A 20,034-nucleotide genomic window follows, 5' to 3' on the forward strand; every position below is an offset into this window, starting at 1 on the left:
AAGGCGGCTGACTAAGGACAGTTCTACTGAGACACTTTAGTACCACAGCAGCATATGGGGTCAGATGAGACTATTTAGGGGCCCGAGTCATAGTTTAACTTCTCCTTCAACGCAACTATACTCCCTTTCTTCATTTCTTTTAAAAAACAAAACATAAACTCTCAGGGAATGAACTAAGGGCACCCAACATGAGACCACATTCTTTTGATTCCTTCATTCAATGATTATTTATTTTTTATTTTATTTTTGAGACGGAGTCTCACTCTGTCCCCAGGCTGGAGTGCAGTGGCATGATCTTGGTTCACTGCAACCTCTGCTTCCCAGGTTCAAGCGATTCTCCTGCCTCAGCCTCCCGAGTAGCTGGGACTACAGGTGCACACCACCATGCCCAGCCTTTTTTGTATTTTTAGTAGAGATGGGCCACCATGTTGGCCAGGATGGTCTCAATCTCCTGACCTCATGATCTGCCCGCCTCGGCCTCCCAAAGTGCTGGGATTACAGGCGTGAGCCACGGCGCCCGGCCCATTCAATGATTATTTATTAAGCACCAACAAATACAGTGATGACTACTCTTTTATGGAGACTACACCCCATGGGAGTAAACAGATAATAAGTAAATATACTATGAATACAAACACATACACACAGTTTCCTGGAGATGTTCAGTCAGCAATTAGATTAAGTGACTGAGGCTCTGTGGAGACAAGTGAGGGGCTAAAAATACAGATTTGAGGGAAAATGCAAAGGAGAGAGTACATTCCCTCATATAAAATTGTTTCTGCTGCTGAGGTTTCCTGCTTATGGGGCATCTGCAATTTTGGCACGAGGCACACATTCATTTTCAGGTTTATCAGTTATTCACCGTGGTAATACTGCTGATCGGCAGATTACTGCAGAATCCAATGGACTGAAGCCATAAGCATTCACATCAGGCCTCTGAGGGTCAGTGATCTGGCTTGGCTCTGCTGGGCGGTCCTTCTACTCCAGTCTGTTCCCCTGTTCTTTATTGCCTCCTTGGTACAGACACTGTAACAGGTACCCCAGAGGATTCTAAGGTGAAGAGGTCAAATCCCTGTGTCTGAGGTTTAAATCCTGTAGGAGCAGAGGTTTCCAGCATTAATTTTGCTGTGAGACAGAGGTTGAAGTTGGAGATTTAGGGGCAAGAGAAAGGAGCCCATGCTCCCCTGGGGCCATCAGAAGAGGGGACTCTGAGTGTGGATGGGAGGGGGCCTATACTAGGGAAATGGGCAGTTATGTTCCGTATGGATTAGTAATCACATTAGCTAACAGTTATGCCATATGTACCTAGATGGGAGGGGGCCTATACTAGGGAAATGGGCAGTTATGTTCCGTATGGATTAGTAATCACATTAGCTAACAGTTATGCCATATGTACCTAGATGGGAGGGGGCCTATACTAAGGAAATGGGCAGTATAGACCACGGGAACATGGGAAATGCTCCGTATAGACTAGTAAGCACATTAGCTAACAGTTATGCCATATGCACCTACAATACAGCATTCACTGCTCCAAGCACTTTACATGTATGAATGCCAATCTTTATAACCCTATGGAGTTAGCACTATTATCCTCGTTTTTTTTTTTTTTGAGACGGAGTCTCGCTCTGTCGCCCGGGCTGGAGTGCAGTGGCCGGATCTCAGCTCACTGGAAGCTCCGCCTCCCGGGTTTACGCCATTCTCCTGCCTCAGCCTCCCGAGTAGCTGGGACTACAGGCGCCCGCTACCTCGCCCGGCTAGTTTTTTGTATTTTTTAGTAGAGACGGGGTTTCACTGTGTTAGCCAGGATGGTCTCGATCTCCTGACCTCGTGATCCGCCCGTCTCGGCCTCCCAAAGTGCTGGGATTACAGGCTTGAGCCACCGCGCCCGGCCTATCCTCGTTTTACAGATAAGTAAGCTGAGGCTCAGAGAGGTTAAAATACTTGCCCAAAGTCACAAAAGTCAGGTATACACTGGGGCTTCTGGGATTTGAGCCAGCAGTCTGGCTCCAGAGCCTGTACCCTTGACCTGACCATGGCTGCCCCTTGAGAAACTTCCCTGCCACTGGGGGAGTGCTGAGTGCAGAGAAGACATTTCATACAGGAAGTGACATTTCAGTTACATCTTCTGGCATGAAGCTCCCCCAACAATAAGAGGTCCTCATGGGGGGGGATCACCCAACCACAGCCCCTTCCAGTGCCCGCTGTCAGCACAGCAGCTGTCTCCTCGCTGGGAGAACCGCCCATCTCCCACTGCCTGCTTCCCATGCTGGGCCTGGGCTTGTCTCTCCTGGGATACCTCCAGCTACATTTGCCTCCACCTTTCATTAGGAGCCTGAGTTGACTCCCAAGAGAAGGCCCTGGGCTCCTTAAATATCCCAATTCTAACCGGCAGACACCATGGACATACTTATGACTCAAAGGATGGTTGAATAAAGTCTTGATCTGCAAGAAGGACCTAGACCACTGAGCCCCAAGCTGATATTCCCCCAGTGTTCCCTACTTACAGCCCCAGGAAATGAGTCTGGGCAAGGAATGAGAGGCTAGGGACTCTTGTGTTGTGGGTAGAGGGACTTCATATGCCCTGACATGCCCCCTCCACCTCTTTGTGCAGTCAAAGACTGCCTCCCACTCCATTCCCGACCCCCAGCTCTCCCTGCCCTGTTCCTAGTGTCTGCCGGGCCAGCCCATTCTGCCTTCCCTGGTCTTGCCTATCCTTCCTTTGACCCCAGGCTCCTGCAATGGGCATCAGAACAGCCTCCTTTGAAGGGGCAGTTCCTTAGTGGCCTCACGGTTTCCTTCTGAGTGTCCTCAGACCCACTACTCTGTCACTGTAGGGCACCAGGGCCCAGTGAGGACTGAGATGGGAACAGATCCTTTTTCCTATCAGCTCCTGGGAAACAGAACCGTCAGGGGCTTCTAAGGGGCTGGACAGAGAGGCCACTCAGCACACAGTTGAGGATATCTTCTGTTCATAGAGAGAAGGGGGTGGTGCAGGATACGTTTCATGACATGCACTCCTCAAAAATATTGAGCCCAGAACAAATGGCTCAGGCCTACCTCAGCAATTCTAGCAATTTCCATTCATGCAACCTGCATGGGAGATTTTCTGTGCTGATTCAAGACTAAGAGACACATGTACTTCCCCCTTAGAACTCAGCATCCATGACTTCCCATTTCAAAACAAAGAAATCCAAGAAAATCAACCTGGTATACATTACAGTGCATTTTTATTTAAGACATATATTATAAAAGCAGACAGAGCTCCATTCTGCCAACAAAACACAATACAACTAGTACAACATACCCTCATTATATTAGGGCAGGACATGAGGGGGCAGCGAGAGCCACCAGGAATCCATTTGTACCACAGGGAAGTGGCTATTAGAACATTAAAGGAAGTGATGTTGGCACATTTTACTGGCGGGAGGATTCACCACGAGGAAGAAAAGGCCAGAAGGCGACGCCCGGTAAGAAGCAAGGCCCACAAATCCTCGGGTGAGTCTGAGGGCAGAGGTGGTGGCTGTGGGGTCAGCAGGTGGGCACGTCCATCACGTGGCTCCCTCTGCTGGGCTTGTGGCCCCATGTGCAATAGAGAAAATATGGAAGGCTGGGTCACCCAATCAGAAACATGAAGCTGGCCAGGCACAGTGGCTCACACCTATAATCCCAGCACTTTGGGAGGCCAAGGAGGTCAGATCACCTGAGGTCAGGAGTTCGAGACCAGCCTGGCCAACATGGCGAAACCCCATCTTTACTAAAAATACAAAATTAGCTGGGCATGGTGGTGCACGCCTATAATCCCAGCTACTCCTGAGGCTGAGGCAGGAGAATCGCTTAGAACCTGGGAGGCGGTGGTCACAGTGAGCTGAGATCATGCCACTGCACTCCAGCCTGGACAACAGAGGGAGACTCTGTCTCAAAAAAGAAAAAAAGAAAAGAAAAGAAAAAAGAAAAAAGAAACATGAAGCTGAGACGCACTTGCCACTCCAGGGGCATCCTGAGCCTTTGGAAAGAAAGGAGAACCCGTCGACAGGGTTCTCAGAAACATCAGAGCCACATTTTCTCAGGGGGGCTTCCCTGTCTCTCCAGACCCCAGCTCCCAGCACCCCTCAGGACAGAGGCTGTCCAGCTCTGCCCGCGTCATTTCACTGACCCCAGCCCCTGCCAGGCTTCTCCCACACCCGCAGGGCCAGCACCCAGTGTGCTGAGAGAGTGGGGACCCAAAACCAGATGAACACATCGGGGGGAACCGAATCCATTCTCTCTTGGGGTCCTGAGCCTCCCAGCGACAGAAGATCCAGGAGACGTGAGTGGGAGGCCGCCCTAACAGGATCTAACATCATACTCCAGATTGCTTAAGGGACACAAATCGGTGCCTCCTCTCCTTGACTCTACCCTCCTCACTCCTTAGCACCAGGCCCGGCGGTTCATCCCTGCTGAGGTGCAACTAAGACCTTCACCTGCAGCTCAGGGGTGCCCCAGACAGGAGCACAAGAGGAGGCTCACTCCCCACCCACAACCCAGGCCAGAGCGAATCTGGCTGCCCAGGCTCTGTGTCTGGCTTCTGCCCCAGGACCTAAGCCCATGTAAACTCAGGCTTCCTTGGCCTGCCCTCCCCAGGCCCAGGTTCTAAAGGTGTGCTCCCCACCACTTTCAGGTTGCTCCTCCACTTTGTCCCTAGAATTACAGCCCAGCTCTAGGTGGGACTGTCAAGCTCTGCCCGATGTCGCCCACGAGAAATCAGATTCAGGCCCTTGTGCCTGAAGACTCCTTGTGAAGACTCCAGGTGACACCTTCTCCAAGAGCAGCTAAGGAGTCACCTTGGGCTCCTCAGGCTGAGTACACATTTTCTGTACGGAACTTCAGAAAGAAACGGTCAACATTAATTCCTCACTTTGCCAGAGAAAGAAGAAAATGTCACATGCCTTTGATTCCCTCTTTTTACCATGACTCCACTGAGACAAAACTCCTAACACAGAAACCAACATGTATTCTCGACATTGGGTACCTGCTGGAGGTCCTGCCTTAGCCCCGAAGCCTCAGGTTTCCATGGGGACAGGTTGGTTGAGAACTGGCTCAGCTCTCAGCCTGACACCCAACAGTATCCCCACCCAGGGGGTAGATGGTAGTGCAGGCACAGGTTCTGCAGGCTTTCATCTTGTGGAAAGTATGTTAGAGGGTGTCCTTGTCACTTGCCATGCCCCAGAGGAATCAGCAGGGACATCAGGACTGAGAGAAGACATCGCACACCTGACCTCCTGTCCTGGAAACCCTACATCTTTCTGACTCTGCCCATCACATGGACAATATCTAGGAAAGTTCCGCTCTGTACAGTGTTCTGTCTACCAGGTCCACCCATCTGAGGACCCAGATGCTAGGAACACACAGATACTGAAGGAGCAACCACCTACCTAGGTGCAGGTACCCCTGCATCCATCTGTGGGAGGAGGAGCCAGAAACCACCATTTATAAGGATTCTTTGACCCTAAAGAATGAACCAACTATTTAGGAGTAACACAGTGATGCAGAATGACCCACCCTGGTCATTCTGTAGAATACACGTAGAATCCCAGTATACACACCCATTAAAGGTTCAGCATTCTTGCTTCATACAAACATCTGCTTACAGATTCTGAACACACACACACAAACCCCAGTGGTGTGTTGCTAACTGCTTAATAAAATGCTCTCCAGGGGGAAGTAGGAAAGCCTAGATTTCTGATGCTTATGTGGTGTAAATATCTCAGCATGACTAATTTTAAACTACCAACCTAATGCCACTGAACAGAGAGCAGAGAAGAGATGTGCTGTGTCCAGTGGCTACCCCAAGCTAGCACAAGCCAGCTCCAGCACAGCCACATCCTTTCATAGGAATACATGTACACAATGTACCTGCACCCTGAGTAGGACCCTCAACTCTCACCCCAAATATACAAACAAAACCAAACTATGTGCCTCCAGAACACAACCTCCTCCTGTATCCTGAACAGACATACACAACTGAGACAGGATAGGGTGGTCATAGCCTCCATTAAAGGAGAACAAACTTGCTAAACAGATGAAGAGAACAAACCATCTGGCAGTGCCCAAGGAGGTCCTGCAGTAAGGAGGTGGAAAAGAAGAAGGGAAAATCCTCAAATTCACGCAAGTGCGAAAACCCATGATTAGTGTCCCTGGGTTGACCAATGCTCATGATAACAGTGAAAAACACACCCTTGGGTAGAGATTTAAGATGTTAATGATTCACATGATATGGGCACTAGCGTGTGCAGCAACAGCGCATGCGCGTCCAGAGAACCACGCAGAGCGTGCTTAACAGTGACACCCCTTCCCACCCCTTCATGAACAGTCAGAGAACCACCGGAGTGTGCTTAACAGTGACACCCCTTCCTACCCCTTCATGAACAGTCAGAGAACCACCGGAGTGTGCTTAACAGTGACACCCCTTCCCACCCCTTCATGAACAGTCAGAGAACCACCGGAGCGTGCTTAACAGTGACACCCCTTCCTACCCCTTCATGAACAGTCAGAGAACCACCGGAGCATGCTTAACAGTGACACCCCTTCCCACCCCTTCATGAACGGTCATGGAAGGCTCCCATAAAGGAGCTTTCCCCAGTGTCAGTCAGTGCTGTCTCACCTTTGAGCAGCCCACTCTGATCGACCGTCAGAGCGTAAATTCGCTTTGCAATAACCTCTCTTGCTTACTTTTACGTTGAACTTGCTCTCAAAGTAAGACTTCTTCTGTACAGCAAAGTCAAGAACCTGAAGCAGCCTACCAGCAACACAACTGCTCCCTGTACCCTAAATACACAGATGGACTGCCCAATTACTACTTAAATTTGTAGACAAAACTCTACCTGCCCCAAATGTTCACATCACTGCTAAAACCATATATGTACATATATATGTACCCAAATACAAACAGGAACAATGAACACAGTACCCATATATACTATGAACCCTGAAAGGACTAATCCTTCAAGATGGAGCAGGAGTGGCTAACTGGGCCTAAACTCAAAATGGAGCCAAGCAGCAATTTGCTGACTGCAGGTCTCACACATGTACCCTGCTTCCTGCGAAAACCACGTACTTGTGTCACCTTGGGACTTTCACAGCTGTCTGTTCCTGTCTATGCTACCTGAATCAAGGGGTACCATTTTATCATATGGACTTAAGAAATAGATTGTGACTTGCATCAGCCAATCAGAAATAAACAAGCTTGTATCCCTCATTTGCAGAGTGAACCAGATTGGGAATCTGACAACGAAATTTCTCTATAAAAGATAACACCTCTCTTTGTTCTTTCAGAGTGTACCTTTGTTTTGCACTGAAGGCTGGGACTCCTTGATGTGCAAACAGCTCACTGGAATCAAATTTCTAATTTTTTTCTTTTGTTGTTGTTGTTTTTTTTAAGAAAATCCTTTTTGGTAGATTTGTTAACAGTACATAATGAAAGTCCTATAGGCATAGGCGCTAAAAAAAATCACAAGGTATACAACACCTGTGTCATGCATCACCCAGAAAAAGAATCACATACAATCCCATAGCTCTAAACTACAGGAATCCATGATTCTTGAATGCAAACACAACCTACACAGCCTCTCTGTTTCCAAATACATGCACTGAACGTCCCACATCTCCCAGAATACAAAATACAGAAGCCACATAAACTGAAATACACACAGAACAACAAACTATTTTTATCAAGTACATATACGTCCACCTCACAAACACTGAGAACACATATGAGTGGCAACACCAAGTTCTGCGACCATTACATTTCACGACAGGCACAGAGGACCACTAAGTCTTTTTTTTTTTTTTTTAAGGGTTTTTTTTTTCTTTTTTTTTTTTTTCTTTTTTTTTTTTTTAATTATACTTTAAGTTCTAGGGTACATGTGCATAACGTGCAGGTTTGTTACATATGTATACTTGTGCCATGTTGGTGTGCTGCACCCATCAACTCGTCAGCACCCATCAATTCGTCATTTATATCAGGTATAACTCCCAATGCAATCCCTCCCCCCTCCCCCCTCCCCATGATAGGCCCCAATGTGTGATGTTCCCCTTCCTAAGTTCAAGTGATCTCATTGTTCAGTTCCCACCTATGAGTGAGAACATGCGGTGTTTGGTTTTCTGTTCTTGTGGTAGTTTGCTAAGAATGATGGTTTCCAGCTGCATCCATGTCCCTACAAAGGATGCAAACTCATCCTTTTTTATGGCTGCATAATATTCCATGGTGTATATGTGCCACATTTTCTTAATCCAGTCTGTCACAGATGGACATTTGGGTTGATTCCAAGTCTTTGCTATTGTGAATAGTGCCGCAATAAACATACGTGTGCATGTGTCTTTATAGCAGCATGATTTATAATCCTTTGGGTATATACCCAGTAGTGGGATGGCTGGGTCATATGGTACATCTAGTTCTAGATCCTTGAGGCATCGCCATACTGTTTTCCATAATGGTTGAACTAGTTTACAATCCCACCAACAGTGTAAAAGTGTTCCTATTTCTCCACATCCTCTCCAGCACCTGTTGTTTCCTGACTTTTTAATGATTGCCATTCTAACTGGTGTGAGATGGTATCTCATTGTGGTTTTGATTTGCATTTCTCTGATGGCCAGTGATGATGAGCATTTTTTCATGTGTCTGTTGGCTGTATGAATGTCTTCTTTTGAGAAATGTCTGTTCATATCCTTTGCCCACTTTTTAATGGGGTTGTTTGTTTTTTTTCTTGTAAATTTGTTTGAGTTATTTGTAGGTTCTGGATATTAGCCCTTTGTCAGATGAGTAGATTGCAAAAATTTTCTCCCATTCTGTAGGTTGCCTGTTCACTCTGATGGTAGTTTCTTTTGCTGTGCAGAAGCTCTTTAGTTTAATCGTATCCCATTTGTCAATTTTGGCTTTTGCTGCCGTTGCTTTTGGTGTTTTAGACATGAAGTCCTTGCCCGTGCCTATGTCCTGAATGGTACTACCTAGGTTTTCTTCTAGGGTTTTTATGGTATTCGGTCTAACATTTAAGTCTCTAATCCATCTTGAATTAATTTTCGTATAAGGAGTAAGGAAAGGATCCAGTTTCAGCTTTCTACTTATGGCTAGCCAATTTTCCCAGCACCATTTATTAAATAGGGAGTCCTTTCCCCATTTCTTGTTTCTCTCAGGTTTGTCAAAGATCAGATGGCTGTAGATGTGTGGTATTATTTCTGAGGACTCTGTTCTGTTCCATTGGTCTATATCTCTGTTTTGGTACCAGTACCATGCTGTTTTGGTTACTGTAGCCTTGTAGTATAATTTGAAGTCAGGTAGCGTGATGCCTCCAGCTTTGTTCTTTTGACTTAGGATTGTCTTGGCAATGCGGGCTCTTTTTTGGTTCCATATGAACTTTAAAGCCGTTTTTTCCAGTTCTGTGAAGAAACTCATTGGTAGCTTGATGGGGAGGGCATTGAATCTATAAATAACCTTGGGCAGTATGGCCATTTTCATGATATTGATTCTTCCTATCCATGAGCATGGTATGTTCTTCCATTTGTTTGTGTCCTCTTTGATTTCACTGAGCAGTGGTTTGTAGTTCTCCTTGAAGAGGTCCTTTACATCCCTTGTAAGTTGGATTCCTAGGTATTTTATTCTCTTTGAAGCAATTGTGAATGGAAGTTCATTCCTGATCTGGCTCTCTGTTTGTCTTGTTACTGGTGTATAAGAATGCTTGTGATTTTTGCACATTGATTTTGTATCCTGAGACTTTGCTGAAGTTGCTTATCAGCTTAAGGAGATTTGGGGCTGAGACAATGGGGTTTTCTAAATATACAATCATGTCATCTGCAAACAGGGACAATTTGACTTCTTCTTTTCCTAACTGGATACCCTTGATTTCTTTCTCTTGCCTGATTGCCCTAGCCAGAACTTCCAACACTATGTTGAATAAGAGTGGTGAGAGAGGGCATCCCTGTCTTGTGCCAGTTTTCAAAGGGAATTTTTCCAGTTTTTGCCCATTCAGTATGATATTGGCTGTGGGTTTGTCATAAATAGCTCTTATTATTTTGAGGTACGTTCCATCAATACCGAATTTATTGAGCGTTTTTAGCATGAAGGGCTGTTGAATCTTGTCAAAAGCTTTTCTGCATCTATTGAGATAATCATGTGGTTCTTGTCTTTGGTTCTGTTTATATGCTGGATTACGTTGATTGATTTGCGAATGTTGAACCAGCCTTGCATCCCAGGGATGAAGCCCACTTGATCATGGTGGATAAGCTTTTTGATGTGCTGCTGAATCCGGTTTGCCAGTATTTTATTGAGGATTTTTGCATCGATGTTCATCAGGGTATTGGTCTAGAATTTTCTTTTTTTGTTATGTCTCTGCCAGCCTTGGTATCAGGATGATGTTGGCCTCATAAAATGAGTTAGGGAGGATTCCCTCTTTTTCAATTGATTGGAATAGTTTCAGAAGGAATGGTACCAGCTCCTCTTTGTACCTCTGGTAGAATTCAGCTGTGAATCCATCTGGTCCTGGACTTTTTTTGGTTGGTAGGCTATTAATTATTGCCTCAATTTCAGAGCCTGCTATTGGTCTATTCAGGGATTCAACTTCTTCCTGGTTTAGTCTTGGAAGAGTGTAAGTGTCCAGGAAATTATCCATTTCTTCTAGATTTTCTAGTTGATTTGCGTAGAGGTGTTTATAGCATTCTCTGATGGTAGTTTGTATTTCTGTGGGGTCCATGGTGATATCCCCTTTATCATTTTTTATTGCGTCTATTTGATTCCTCTCTCTTTTCTTCTTTATTAGTCTTGCTAGTGGTCTGTCAATTTTGTTGATCTTTTCAAAAAACCAGCTCCTGGATTCATTGATTTTTTGGAGGGTTTTTTGTGTCTCAATCTCCTTCAGTTCTGCTCTGATCTTAGTTATTTCTTGCCTTCTGCTAGCTTTTGAATGTGTTTGCTCTTGCTTCTCCAGTTCTTTTCATTGTGATGTTAGAGTGTCAATTTTAGATCTTTCCAGCTTTCTCTTGTGGGCATTTAGTGCTATAAATTTCCCTCTACACACTGCTTTAAATGTGTCCCAGAGATTCTGGTATGTTGTATCATTGTTCTCATTGGTTTCAAAGAACATCTTTATTTCTGCCTTCATTTCATTATGTACCCAGTAGTCATTCAGGAGCAGGTTGTTCAGTTTCCATGTAGTTGAGCGGTTTTGATTGAGTTTCTTAGTCCTGAGTTCTAGTCTGATTGCACTGTGGTCTGATAGACAGTTTGTTATAATTTCTGTTCTTTTACATTTGCTAAGGAGTGCTTTACTTCCAATTATGTGGTCAATTTTGGAATAAGTGCGATGTGGTGCTGAGAAGAATGTATATTCTGTTGATTTGGGGTGGAGAGTTCTATAGATGTCTATTAGGTCCGCTTGGTGCAGAGATGAGTTCAATTCCTGGATATCCTTGTTAACTTTCTGTCTCGTTGATCTGTCTAATGTTGACAGTGGAGTGTTGAAGTCTCCCATTATTATTGTATGGGAGTCTAAGTCTCTTTGTAAATCTCTAAGGACTTGCTTTATGAATTTGGGTGCTCCTGTATTGGGTGCATATATATTTAGGATAGTTAGCTCTTCCTGTTGAATTGATCCCTTTACCATTATGTAATGGCCTTCTTTGTCTCTTTTGATCTTTGATGGTTTAAAGTCTATTTTATCAGAGACTAGGATTGCAATCCCTGCTTTTTTTTGTTCTCCATTTGCTTGGTAGATCTTCCTCCATCCCTTTATTTTGAGCCTATGTATGTCTCTGCATGTGAGATGGGTCTCCTGAATACAGCAGACTGATGGGTCTTGACTCTTTATCCAGTTTGCCAGTCTATGTCTTTTAATTGGAGCATTTAGTCCATTAACATTTAAGGTTAATATTGTTATGTGTGAACTTGATCCTGCCATTATGATATTAACTGGTTATTTTGCTCGTAGTTGATGCAGTTTCTTCCTAGCCTCGATGGTCTTTACATTTTGGCATGTTTTTGCAATGGCTGGTACCGGTTGTTCCTTTCCATGTTTAGTGCTTCCTTCAGGGTCTCTTGTAAGGCAGGCCTGGTGGTGACAAAATCTCTAAGCATTTGCTTATCTGTAAAGGATTTTATTTCTCCTTCACTTATGAAACTTAGTTTGGCTGGATATGAAATTCTGGGTTGAAAATTCTTTTCTTTAAGAACGTTGAATATTGGCCCCCACTCTCTTCTGGCTTGTAGAGTTCTGCCGAGAGATCTGCTGTTAGTCTGATGGGCTTCCCTTTGTGGGTACCCCGACCTTTCTCTCTGGCTGCCCTTAAGATTTTTTCCTTCATTTCAACTTTGGTGAATCTGGCAATTATGTGTCTTGGAGTTGCTCTTCTCGAGGAGTATCTTTGTGGTGTTCTCTGTATTTCCTGAATTTGAATGTTGGCCTACCCTACTAGGTGGGGAAGTTCTCCTGTATGATATCCTGAAGAGTGTTTTCCAACTTGGTTCCATTTTCCCCCTCACTTTCAGGCACCCCAATCAGATGTAGATTTGGTCTTTTTACATAATCCCATACTTCTTGCAGGCTTTGTTCATTTCTTTTTCTTCTTTTGGTTTCTCTTCTCACTTCATTTCATTCATTTGATCCTCAATCGCTGATACTCTTTCTTCCAGTTGATCGAGTCAGTTATTGAAGCTTGTGGATTTGTCACGTATTTCTCGTGTCATGGTTTTCATCTCTGTCATTTCATTTATGACCTTCCCTGCATTAATTATTCTAGCTATCAATCCTTCCACTCTTTTTTCAAGATTTTTAGTTTCTTTGCGCTGGGTACGTAATTCCTCCTTTAGCTCTGAGAAGTTTGATGGACTGAAGCCTTCTTCTCTCATCTCGTCAAAGTCATTCTCTGACCAGCTTTGATCCGTTGCTGGCAATGAGCTGCGCTCCTTTGCAGGGGGAGATGCGCTCTTATTTTTTGAATTTCCAGCTTTTCTGCCCTGCTTCTTCCCCATCTTTGTGGTTTTATCTGCCTCTGGTCTTTGATGATGGTGACGTACTGATGGGGTTTTGGTATAGGTGTCCTTCCTGTTTGATAGTTTTCCTTCTAATAGTCAGGACCCTCAGCTGTAGGTCTGTTGGAGATTGCTAGAGGTCCACTCCAGACCCTGTTTGCCTGGGTATCAGCAGCAGAGGTTGCCGAAGATAGAATATTGCTGAACAGCGAGTGTACCTGTCTGATTCTTACTTTGGAAGCTTCCTCTCAGGGGTGTACTCCACCCTGTGAGGTGTGGGGTGTCAGACTGTCCCTAGTGGGGGATGTCTCCCAGTTAGGCTACTCAGGGGTCAGGGACCCACTTGAGCAGGCAGTCTGTCCGTTCTCAGATCTCAACCTCCGTGTTGGGAGATCCACTGCTCTCTTCAAAGCTGTCAGACAGAGTCGTTCGCGTCTGCACAGGCCTCTGCTGCTTCCCCTGTTGTTTTTTAGCTGTGCCCTGTCCCCAGAGGTGGAGTCTACAGAGACACGCAGGTTTCCTTGAGCTGCTGTGAGCTCCACCCAGTTCGAGCTTCCCAGCGGCTTTGTTTACCTACTTAAGCCTCAGCAATGGTGGGCGCCCTTCCCCCAGCCTCGCTGCTGCCTTGTGGTTAGATCGCAGACTGTTGTGCTAGCAATAAGGGAGGCTCTGTGGCTGTGGGACCCTCCCAGCCAGGTGTGAGTATAATCTCCTGGTGTGCCCGTTTGCTTAAAGCGCGGTATTGGGGTGGGAATTACCCGATTTTCCAGGTGTTGTGTGTCTCAGTTCGCCTGGCTAGGAAAAGGGATTCCCTTCCCCCTTGTGCTTCCCAGGTGAGGCAATGCCTCGCCCTGCTTCAGCTCTCGCTGGTCGGGCTGCAGCAGCTGACCAGCACCGATTGTCCGGCACTCCCCAGTGAGATGACCCCAGTACCTCAGTTGAAAATGCAGAAATCACTGGTCTTCTGTGTCGCTTGCGTCGGGAGTTGGAGACTGGAGCTGTTCCTATTCGGCCATCTTGCTCCGCCCCCCAACTAGGTCTTAATATACCCAAAACCCCTCATATACACACTCACAAACTACCCATGAATACATACCCCACCCGCCCAGACCCAGATAAAACCCATACAATAAAAAAAAAACACACACATAAAAACACCAATACTACTCTAATACACACACACAATTTTCATATACCCATGGGCACATACACACGCAAATATCCCCAATCCCTGAATGTATAAATTCCCCGAAACACTATCCAATCAATATCCTACATGTCCAGAATACAACCTCCTCACTCCATTCCCCAAACATGCCCAAACACATGTACAAACACCCAAGCATTCTCCAAAGAAATACACTTTAAATACTAACAATCTCATATTTTATAAATAGACTTAGATAATTCATCTATCTGCTGATAAATATACACACAAACCAGAATACACACTCAAGATGCACGGAAATATCTCCAGCATATCATTTATAAATACCCATAAAAACACTTTCCAATCCCAAAATTATCCCAATCTTGTATGAACCACCTCCCACATTACCAAATACTAACCAATAACCACATCACACACCTCTAATACATATAAATTCAACTCTCTTACTTTCCTGTATAAAAAGAGAACTCCATCTCTCTCTCAGACACACACATACTAAATTCCCAGAATATATAACCCTAATAACCACTTACTGAAAAATACAAGCGCATAGCTCCACAAAACATTCATCCAAGCTGCCATGCCCTTGAACATACACACACGCAAACGCAATACTCATGTAGTTCTCTACATGCCCTAAATATACCCACAATTAACTAATACACCACAAATATACAAACATGCCACCTCATATCCCCAAATACACATAACAGTCCCACAATACCTGAACATATGTAATCACACTTCCAAATGCTCACACAGAAATAACTCCTCCATCTTCCAAGACAGAATCATACAAACTCCACCTCACAACTGCACACATTCACCCTACCAGTCCCCCAATAGACATGGATCTGCCCTCACACATTGAAATAGCCATACACACCCCCTGAAAATCATGAAAAGAAACACACATCACCATGCAACATGTCCTGAGTACTCAAATGGTCTTCCTACATTCCCCAAACATGTAAACCAAACAGTGTACATCCGCAAAAACAGACACAAGCATTTTCTCTATTATTGCCCATGTGCACAAGGTAATTCTTCCAAATCTGCCCAACATTAGACAAATACAAATCCCCAACATTCATCTGGGAAAACACATGGAAAATACATCTTCACAACCCAAATCCCAAATATCTAACCCCAATTCTTCTGGTATACATATCTTACACCTCATATCCTCTAAATATAAACTCTCTCTCCTACATACTTTCACAAAAACAGTTATGATCTTCTTGTTTGGGGGGGCGGGGAATGGAGTCTCACTCTGTCGCCCAGGCTGGAGTGCAGTGGCACGATCTGGGCTCACTGCAACCTCCGCCTCTTGGGTTCAGGTGATTCTTCTGCCTCAGCCTCCCGAGTAGCTGGGATTACAGGCATGCACCACCACACCCAGCTAATTTTTGTATTTTTAGTAGAGAGGGGATTTCCCCATGTTGGCCAGGCTGGTCTCGAACTCCTGACCTCAGGTGATCTGTCCGCCTCTGACTCCCAAAGTGTTGGGATTACAGGCATGAGCCACCGCGCCTGGACCAGTTATGACCTTCTTTAATCTGCAATCTCCACACAGACACCACCAACCCACACATGTGAATACATATCAGATTCTCACCAATTAAATACATATCAAATTCCAAACTAAGAATTCATATGAACACATTTTCACATACACAAAACCACCCCCACAAATCTCACACCCTCCAAAATCCAAAACAAATCTTCCCGACATTCTCAAGTATACACTAACCCAACCACCCAACATACATATGTGTGTGCAGTAAATTTTAGATACATGTGTAGCCTACAATTTACAAATAATATACCACTACTTTTTATTTGTAAATTCCACATCAGCGATTCTCATAGAAGCTTTTCTTGACTTTGGCCACACTCTTGCATCCACAACCAACTTGTGCTACCAAGTGAACAGACTATGACTAAACGCCTGTTCTTCGACTTTGAAGCTGCTCATACCATTGACAAATGAGCGTATTGGAACATGCATGCTGGCTGACCATTCTGATTAAGTCAACGAGCTTCACAACTCACTTAATGAGGTCGTCCGTGAGAACTTCACTCATTTCACGAGGACAGGAGCTACTTCTCTGCTGAATTGCATCACGGTTTCAACTGCTGAGGTTTTCCTTAAGCTTCTGCATTGCCTGGAATGTGAGAGGCATGGCAGAGTCACACTTTGGGGTTCCCACTGCCTTGTTAAACCTCCCATCTCACTTCGGGGCCAGGCGAGCAAGGCAAACGAGTGCTGCCTGGGCGTCCCGCAGGGCCCCCAGGAGGAACGCTATGAACTCTCCCGCCTTGAGCGCAGCCAAAGGCCTGCTCTGGCCACAATGTGGGGTCGCCCCGCGGACACTGGTGACCAGCGGGAACATGACCAGGAGGCGATTACCTTCTAATCACACTTGGCTTTATTTTTAGGTAACACCAAGGAGGACGCCATGAAAGCGAAGGCCGTTGGGTAACCGCCCTTTGCTCTCGCGCTACGCGTCTCCCCGCCAAGAACCCGCGGCAACGCCAGCTGGGAGCGGTTGAAGGCCTCTGGCCGCAGGCGGGAACCCCGCCCGCCGGAACCCCGCCCACCTCAAGGCTCGTGCGCAGGCGCACGGGGCAGGCCTAGAGCGCGCCTTGGGAGGGCCGTGCAGGAGATGGGGAAGTGGAGGGACGCGGCACCTGGAAACTTTCTGGGGCCGGACGAGGCCTCCTCATTGGAACCTCCGTGACCGTGCCTCTGAGAAACCAGCGCATCGGAAACGACCACTCCTAATTTTCCGTAATACAAACCTGCAGTCAGTGCACTTAGGTAACACCCTTGCTGAAAGGTTTACCTTTGGAGGATTTATCCTAAAGCAAAGTATCCTCGAATTGCATGTCTTGCATTGCGTTTGAAATGCATTTCTTTCATTCCTGCTAATGCCTTTCAAAAAATAATATGCCCTGTTTTCCTACTCAGTCTGGAGGTTCCATTAAAGAACATTTCTGGCAAAGAATTTTAGACCGGAAAACACACTCCGAAAGATACTTTCTTCTGACTCAATTCCCAGAGTTTTTCCTATCGCATTCAAATGATTTCTAGAAATATTTTTGTTATAGCTTTGATCAATTTCTGTCAACAAAGCATCAGATAGTAGGGGAACAATTCCACACTCCCCCAACCCCGACTCTGCAACACAGTGCAGAATTCCAGTTGGCAATAAAAACTAGTAGATAAGAAACTCACTGACTTGAGTTTGTAATAGCTTCAGAAGAAACTTTAATCATCACATCCTTTCTGCTCATTTGCAGGATTCCTATCGTCTATCTCCACGTGATAACACTAAAGAGCCTTCACATCTATACTGCCCCAGGGCCTCAAGTGCGGAGACTGAGAGCTCTGCAGGACACAGCATGGAGCTGCCATTCCTCTACCGTTCCGTGATTGAGTGGAAGAGCATGTGTACTCTGACCAGGGGATCCAAACCCTGAGATGTCCTTTTCAGCAGTCAGTGCGGCACAGGACTTTCTGTGGGAATGCTAAGAGAGCAGGGGGCAGAGGGCTTTTAGCCACCACCTCCCATGGCCAGTCTTCACAAATTACCTTTGGCTAATTTGATGGTCTCTCCTCTTGGGGTCTAAGACTTCAAACATGTGCAGAAGCAATTGCAGAATTGAGACAAGACATTGTTCCACAGTATATTTTTTGTATCACTGGCTCAGAAAAAGACTCATTGAAATCCTGTATCAAAGCCGTGTGTGAACATCTTGAGAAAGCATGGGCTCACTGACTTGACAAGGGAGGAAGCAACCAAGAATTCTGCCCTTTTTCAGTGCCTGAGTGTGATATTTTGCCTCAACATCCCTCTTAGATGAAGTTGTTGATTGAAAATCATTTAAGTTTTTGCCCCGTGATAAAAGATCAAGTCCTCAGAAAGATCTCCAAAGCGTTTACTGTTTGTTTGGTTTTGTTTTGTTTTGGTAAGTTTACCATGATTTTGCTTGAATTGCTGTCTGTTGATCTTCTCAGCTAAGACCGAGGTAGAGTTGCACAGTGGAAGAGGACTGCATGTAAGGAAGCAGCTCTGTCTCAGAGGACAAAAGGCCTGGGAGCACCCAGACAGGCAGTCACTCCTCTCCCAGTGGCCACTGTGGAGGTATTTCATAGAAATGCTTGCTGGACCATTCAGGTTTAGAGTTGGGACAAAACTGAGAACTCATGAGAATATTGGACAGGAGTTGGGAAATGACCTTCTCATGCAGCTGGGGCAAGGAGGGGAGAACCCTGGGATTGAAACTTGCAGTCCACTGCCTGCCCCTGCAGTGTGGCCCCTGTTACGTTTTCCTGAAACTCTGCCTTCTTGAGTGCAAATGTCTTCGAAAGGGTCAAATGCTTCATAAGTGCCAACAGGGTGTGTTTCAGCGAATGTTCACAGTGTACACCGGTCCGGCTGAAGGCCTCTTCCCTTCCCCAACACCCTCCCATCAGTGCAAAATTACCCTGCCCAGTAGGGAGTGAGGTATGTGTCTCAGAAGATTTTGTTGCTGTGCTCTGAGTACTCACTCCTCATCTCCTTTGACCAGTTTCCTAACACTCCCCTTGTTCACAACACAGAACGTGAGTGCTCTTTCCTGTCATTTTGATGCTGATAAGCAGACAGTGATTTCAGTGTGAAAATGAGAATGAAGTTTTTTTTTTTTTTAAAGACAGGCTACAATAATTCCCACGCAGAGAGCCACAAACGATGACACTGGATTCCAAACAGCAAGAATGTATGGAGAAGATGAGGTCAACAGTGAACTGAGAGAGGCCAGTCAGGGTTCACACATGCGAGGGAATGCGTGGGAATGGGGATGGGACGTTGGTGGATAGCATCCTGGCTGGTCTCAGAATGGACATGGGTTGTGGATTTCTAACTCCTGGAGAAACCAGAGTTCTAGGAATTGTAAGCTGCTTTATGTTAGGAAAGAAAAGACGGTGTTCTGCCCTTCTGTCCCTTACAACTGTGCATACTGCCACTAAACCTGGAAGCTGAGAAGGATATAATGGCTACTCCTGACTTCTTCTCATCAAATCAGCCTGCTATTGTTTTCTGCAATGGTTGTGTTTTGTGGTGAAGCCAAGATTCACACCTGAATCTCCTTACTGCAAGTTCTCACTCTCACAGTGGAGGGTTAACAATAACCACTTCATATGTTGCACTTTTTTGGAAAGAGTTACCAGATAAAGTGCAAGATCCCAGTGAAATGTGAATAACACAGATAAAGGAAAAACAGATTTTTTGTAAAAGCATACTCTAAATATCACAGGGATCACAATTATAATAAAAACTAATTCACTGTTTATCTTGAATTCAAATTCCACTTAGTATTTGTTATTCATACTTGCTAAATCCTGCCACTGTATTCTTTTGCATAGTTGTGATTTTAAGGAATAGTACAATGTCTTATTCTAGGATTTACCTACAGAAATAGAGGAGCCACATTACTAGGATAAACACAGTCATTTTAACTATCAGGAAAGCATTGGAACATATTAATATAGTAATTTTTACCCCCCCAAAACCTGAAAGCATTTTTAGACAGCAAAAATAGCTTCATTATGCTTTTGATTGCATAATATATCTCTGGAAAGATGAAAAACAATCAGATAACACCTGTTTCCTCCAGGAAAGCAAATGTGGTGGCCAGGGAAAAAAGATGGGAGGAAGGCTGGTCATTGCCTATTCCACTGTGCACAGTTTGAATTTGGAACCAAGCAAAAGTATTGCTTGGTTAAATTAAAGCCATTCAAAAGATAAAAAATAAACATTTAACACCATCACAATATGCTAGGAAACAAAAGGAACGGATTTCTGGTCTCGGTACTGTAGGT

General features: G+C 45.2%; 1 long non-coding RNA gene across 1 annotated transcript; it reads right to left on the bottom strand.

The window, feature by feature from the left end:
* Window positions 1–520: 520 nt before the first annotated feature.
* Window positions 521–16,739, bottom strand: LOC117098391. Its single transcript, XR_004443393.1, has 3 exons — window positions 16,579–16,739; window positions 16,221–16,333; window positions 521–1,092 (listed from the first exon to the last, which is right to left on the bottom strand). It is a non-coding gene; the product is annotated as an uncharacterized LOC117098391 (long non-coding RNA).
* Window positions 16,740–20,034: the final 3,295 nt, after the last annotated feature.

This window comes from Trachypithecus francoisi, unplaced genomic scaffold (genome assembly GCF_009764315.1).
Source record: "Trachypithecus francoisi isolate TF-2019V2 unplaced genomic scaffold, Tfra_2.0 Lachesis_group16, whole genome shotgun sequence".
In the NCBI taxonomy this organism is placed as follows: Eukaryota; Metazoa; Chordata; class Mammalia; order Primates; family Cercopithecidae; genus Trachypithecus; species Trachypithecus francoisi.